Source organism: Phalacrocorax carbo, chromosome 18 (genome assembly GCF_963921805.1).
Source record: "Phalacrocorax carbo chromosome 18, bPhaCar2.1, whole genome shotgun sequence".
Taxonomy (NCBI): Eukaryota; Metazoa; Chordata; class Aves; order Suliformes; family Phalacrocoracidae; genus Phalacrocorax; species Phalacrocorax carbo.
In genome coordinates, this window is record NC_087530.1 from 65,303 (window position 1) to 71,613 (window position 6,311).

A 6,311-nucleotide genomic window follows, 5' to 3' on the forward strand; every position below is an offset into this window, starting at 1 on the left:
ACTGACGGGCCCTTCCTTTGAGCTGGAGGACCGCGCGCCCATAGAGGGTGACTTCCGGAGGACTGACGGGCACTTCCGGTGAGCTGGAGGACCGCGGACCCATAGAGGGTGACTTCCGGAGGACTGACGGGCACTTCCGGTGAGCTGGAGGACCGCGCGCCCATAGAGGGCGACTTCCGGAGGACTGACGGGCACTTCCGGTGAGCTGGAGGACCGCGCGCCCATAGAGGGCGACTTCCGGAGGACTGACGGGCACTTCCGGTGACCTGGAGGACTGCGCGCCCATAGAGGGCGACTTCCGGAGGACTGACGGGCACTTCCGGTGACCTGGAGGACTGCGCGCCCATAGAGGGCGACTTCCGGAGGACTGACGGGCTCTCCCGGGTGGCCCTGGAGCATCGTGAGCTCCTGGCCTGAGCACTGATGGCAGCTCCTAGTGCCGGGAAGGGCGGCCAGTGCTGAGAAACCGCTCCAGTGGCAGGGAGCTTGGCATAGCCCTGGCAGTGCTGGCTGGCCCTGCAGCTGTCAGTTTTTCAGACCTGGTGGCACTCTGTCCCCCACCATGGTGTTTCTCTGCAGCCAGGCCCTCCCCCACAGGTACCATGAGCAGCGCCAGGCCCGTGGTCGGGCCAGTGCTCGGTGGGGGTTGCATGGGGGCAGGGGGGCTCTAATGGTGAGATGGGACCCGGGGGCAAGGGACAGCGCTTTACCACAGCAGCACTGAGGGCTGCGCAGGTTGCCAGCTCCCTTGGCTGCCACCCTGACGGCTCCAGTTGGTCCGGCCCCATATTTCAGCAGCCCAGTTAAACTGCTATTACAGAGCACAGCGAGCACCCAGGGAGGATCCCGTTTTTCTGCAGCTGCAGGGAAAAGGAAGGAGAAGGAGACTGAGCACCAAAAAGAGCCTGTGGCGGAAGGGAAGATCGAGTCATGATTTCATATTCGGGATTAGAAACCTAGTCAGGAGGCCTATAATTACCATCATTGCAATAGGACATTCAAGTAAACTGCTCCCAGCGAGTGTTCTGTTCCTCCTTTGTACTTGGAAGTCTCGGCAATGACGGTATGCCCAGACTTCAGTAACACATCAGTTTAATGTTGTTGTTATTTAATCAGTAAGAGGCGTTAACAATGCCTGGTGAGTGTCCTAATGTTTTTAAAATGCAGTTTAACTGCATACTAACTCAAATTTAACTTGCACTGGTTTTACCTTTATTTTAGCTCTACTTGGAAGTAATTAATAGGAGTGGTTTGGGGTGGGGGGAGGCATTCCCCCAAAATGGCTGTAGTTACATTCAGGCAGTTGTGGTGTCTGTTAGTTTCCTAATTTTGTTTTAACTCTAAATCTTTTAGTGTCGTTAGTTCCAGTTGGGAATCACTGCCTGTGAATTTTCTTAATACTTACATTTGAACACAGCTGTTATTTAATGGCTCACTTTTATTTCTCTTTATTTAAAAATCTAAAGCTTTGATTGCTGTTTGGGTTTGAAGCAGGAGTTATCACTGCCTCTGAACTAATTTACAGCACTGTTATAATTTAAGTGTTAACTGCTCACGAATTAGCTTTCCTAGTTCAATTTTCATTTTAGATCCTAAAACTTCCTTATTTTGTTTCTGATTGGGAGTCATTAATGCCTAAAATGGATTTAATATTGGCTGTATTTAGATTTAGCTATTAATGACTTGCAACTAGTTTTCTATATTTATCAATTAAAAAAGAATTGCAAAATATTTTTTTTTAATTACAATACAGATTAGGAATAATGACTGCCTGGTCCATTAAGTAAGAGCTGCAATTAAATTTAGTCATGACTCATCCCTAAATAATATATCCTTTATTTATTTGCACTCTAACAATTTAATTGTCAATTTACTACCCAGGGGGATTGACAAGTGCCCGTGCGTACCTCCACTTTCCTTGCGCCGGCTCCCCAGGGAACAGCCTCATACCCTGACCAGAGTCTGCAGCGGCCCGTTGTCAACCCAGCTCCTTGCCATCGACAAAGCGGCCGCCTGAAGCGGCGGCGGAACCGCTGCTGCCCAAGGGGGCAAGAAATTACTTGGTTAAAGCTCTCCAGGCTGCCTGCCTGCGTCCCATGTAGAGGCGATGACTTCAGCAACCTGTACACTGTCAGGGCCAAGCTAACAACTTGAGGAGCTGCAGGGTGTAGCTGTTTCTGCAACAGAGTAAGAGGCAAGAAAGAGGGGCCTGCTGGGTCCCTGGAGAGGCTGTAAATTGTGCCATGGCTGTTCTGCTCTTTGTCTTTGGCAGAGTTACTTCCCAGAGGGTGGGAGACAGGTATGTTTGCTCCATAAGCAGCAGTACTCGTGCCATGCAAAAGGCACTATAAAACAGCAATGAAGAACAAGCATGGCCTATCAAGATGGTAGGAATAACATGGAGCACCTAAAGCATTAGCCAGGCAGGGCTTGCAACTAACCTTGTGTCATGGTTTAAGCCCAGCTGACAACTAAGCACCACACAACTGCTCACTTCCCCCCACCCCAGCGGGATCAGGGAGAGAATCAGAAGGGTAAGAGTGAGAAAAGTCATGGGTTGTTCAACAACCACCAGTAAGGAAAAGAAGAAAACAAACAAACACCAAGAGAGAAAAATAAAACCCAAGAAAGTGATACGAATTCAAACACTCACTGCCAACTGAGCCATGCCCAAGCAGCCCATAAGCAGCGGCCCCTCTCCAGCCTCCCCCCTGGTTTTATTACTGCCCGTGACATGATATGGTCTGTCCTGGCTGTGTCCCCTCCCAGCTCTCCGTGACCCCCCAGCCCGCTCGCTGGCAGGGTGGCACAAGGAGCAGAAGAGCCCCATGCACTGTGCAAGTGCTGCTCAGCAGTGACCAACACAGCCCTGCCTCAGCAACACTGTTTCCAGCAAAAATCCAGAACACAGTAGGCGGGAGTATGGGGTGGGAAGTGGGTGGGGGAGTGTCAGAGTTTGGGAGGGGCAATGGGCAGGCGAGGGGTGCAGGCAATGCCCGGGCGGTGCAGCAGGGGTGGAGTGAGGAGAGGGGCCATGAGGTAGGAGGGTAGGGGATGGGGGGCGTCGTGTCACAGGGATAGCCTGGAACAGATAGTCCACTCTGGATAACTGACCCACACCAGGTAACACACAGCAGAAAACCCCCAGTGATGCCCATCAAACTGCCAGTATTCCACCCCAAATTTTCCTCAAATGGGGGGTTTGGTTTATTGGGTTTTTTTCATTTGTTTGTGTTTGGTTCTGGGTTTGGGTTTTTTTTTCCTTTTCCATAATCTAAAAGCCAGGGGGGGTTGTTTTTTTCCAAAATATTCAATTCTGGCATTCTTTGGTGCTTTTCCACAAAATTGGTGACTTGCTTTTGCACATGAAAATGAGGGATTGGGGGGGGGTGGGGTTTGTTGGGGGTTTTTGTTTGCTTATTTTCCCCCAGCCTACCTTGACTTTGCAGCTGGAAGTGCAGGCCCTGCAACAAAGTGAGGACAAGAAACAAGGGAAAGCAGGGCAGGCAAAGGGAGAAGAAAACACGGAAGTGGGTGCTTGTGAGGGAGAGGGCAGGGCACTCCCCACACTGCTAGGGCCCCCCGAGAAGCTGTAACCGACCCTCCTGGCATCCTGCCGCACGTCCGGGTCCCACTGAAGGTTTTGGCACCACTCGCCTTCCACAGCTGATGTCGCCGTCTCGGGAATCCCTTGCCTCCCAGGAGCACTGCAAAGGCTAGGGCCCTTGCCATGGTCTTACGGACTGTGAGCCCGTGTGCCTGCATGTGGCAAAAAGGGCTGTTCAGAGACTACAGTCTTAAAAAAGAGGGCTACGAATCAACTACCTCCCTGAACTTCTACAAAGGCAAAGCCCAACTCACTGCACTCCAGCAGGTATGAAGTCAGACTTGGGGTCAGGTTTTGATTTCCATGTGGTTTAATAAGTTAATAGGTTCAGCCATTACACAGCAATGGAATTCTTCTTCAATATTTACAAAGGTGCAAGAACTTCATTCATTTAGTCCAAATTAAGTAGTTTTATCCTCATCTCTTAAACAGCTACACGATTCCTAGTGTTTTTTTCTCTAAACAATCTGGGGTTCAAACAATCCACCCAGAGAGAAGGCAACAAAGTATAAAAGAGCACGCACAAGGAGGGATGCTAATTCAAATTCAGTGTGGGTACTTTTTCCAGTACCTGTACAAGCAAGAAAAGGTGGTGTGGAGCAGTCACGCCTGTAGAAAGAGCTGCGATATCACAACTACACAAAGACCTTTTCCAGAAGTTTGAGCACCATCTGGATTGTTACTCTACCATGACACTCACCATGACCTAGGGGGAGGGAGAGGAGGACAATGCAAAAAACCCCAGAACATCCAAATGCCAGCCCCCCAACACTCGAGCACCTCGCCAGCTGCCCAGAGATCACTTCTCAGGAGGTTTGGCAAACAATGCACTGAGAAAAGCTGCCACAGGAAGGAAGTGGCATCTCTGAAGACAAAAAGAGTGGACCAAAAACATTTGTAGCCTATGCTTTCCCATGCGCCCCATTCTAGTCTAGAAACAGCACATGCCTGTGGCCCTCTTATATCGACTTGAAGAAGTTTTCATTATGGTCCCCTCTGCTGAACTGTTTTCTGACTAGCTCTCTACCCAAGTAGTCTCCCCTCACACTCCCCCACTTTAGCCACTCTGCCCAAAAACCCATCCTCAACTACACAGGCAGCATAAGAGTGCTTGCAGGGGCAGAGGTTGGACTTGCTTGCTCAAGTCTGCCCCTGCAGAGGTCCGTGTAAGAAATGTTTTGTGGCTGCTGCGGACACTGGTAAGGCCACTCTCCCAACCCAGCGATCAGCCCCATCATCCTCAGTCACGCGGCAGCATGACCAGTATGGGCATTCACAGAGTACGCTCTCATTACAAGGGTGCACAAACACGTGTGTGATACCTCTGCCCTTGTACACACAGCTGTTCAGTGCCCTCTACAAGTATTGGGGCTCAGTCAGATATCCATCACACTAAAGCCTAGGGCACCCCCGAAACACTGAGCTTTTGCGATTCCCTTCATTTCTTCCTGCGCCCATTTTCTCTCGCCTTCAGAGGACACCCTTCACCGGCCAATGCCGAGGGCTTTTTTGGAAGGGAAGACTCTTAAAAAGCCTTACCAAAACATGGCGGGAGGAGGTATCCAGACAGAAATATACTTACAAGCATACTTACAGCTAGAGAAATCCGTTTTCTTCAGAGAGGTAAAATTACACAGCATATGTAAGTTCTAGTTCAGCCAAAACAACAACAAAAAAACCCCACAACACACACACAAAAAAACCCACCCAAAACCAACCCAAAACATATACTTGGCTTCATTTACCAGTCACCGTTTCCATTTGTGTAGCCAGCAGTGAAACGCAGCATTTGGAACACAGGCCCTCATAAACTGGTTGAACTCCTTCAAAAGCCTCTAGGCGTTCAAGCCCGCTGCTCTGCCCCCACATATTTGGTCTGATTGACAAGGTGCAAATGGTGAGCCTGCCCTGAGACAGCAACCTGGCAACTGCAGATCATTTGAGTCTAAAAAGTTAGATGGCGGCCCATGCCGTGCCCCAGGGTTGCTCCATGGTCCCGGCTGTTATGAACCACCGCAGACCCTGCAACAGCACTGAGGTGATGACACAGGTATCCAGAAGAAGTTAAACAGGGAAAAGCAGGTTTCAAATAGCATATCCTCTGTCCTAAAGCCAGAAGTCCAAGCAAGGATTAGAGATAACAGAGATTTCTCTCAGCGGCAGTTCTGTGGGGAAACTCCCTGGGACTCTGTCTTTTCAGTTTCCAGAGGCCAAAGACCTATGTGACCTTCCCTTTCCTTCTGAGAAGATTAGGATAGAAGAATTGTTTCTCACACCAATAATCACACCTCCCCCACTAGGCAGATTCATTATCGTTCTTGGCTTCTGGCAGCCGGGAAAGTCACCCATGCTCGCATAGCCAGGGCTAACGAAACTGCTACTCGGGGGATGAAAACAACCACACGTGGGAGAACAGAAGCCACAAAGAGAAAGGATTGACACATTACTTAGGAGCATATCTGAAGTAAAAAACCTGATGTATTATCACGCCCCCAGTGATACTCAGGTGCCCAAATGACATTACCCACCGAGGCCTCCCCACCTTTTTTTCACCACAAAAAAAGGCACAAAACAAGGGAATCTGCTCCAACCTGCAGCTCATGACTTTAATAAGGCCATTTACATATGCACATGGCCCCTCCCACCCCCCAAAAGGGGAGCTCTGCTAGAAAAATAAAAGATGGGGCAGCCCCCCAAACGGTTG

General features: G+C 49.9%; 1 long non-coding RNA gene across 1 annotated transcript; it reads left to right on the top strand.

Annotated features, from left to right (window-relative positions):
* The first annotated feature begins 333 nt into the window (after positions 1-333).
* On the top strand, positions 334-1,012 carry LOC135316199 (uncharacterized). Its single transcript, XR_010375635.1, has 2 exons — positions 334-597; positions 821-1,012. It is a non-coding gene; the product is annotated as an uncharacterized LOC135316199 (long non-coding RNA).
* The last annotated feature ends 5,299 nt before the right edge of the window (positions 1,013-6,311 follow it).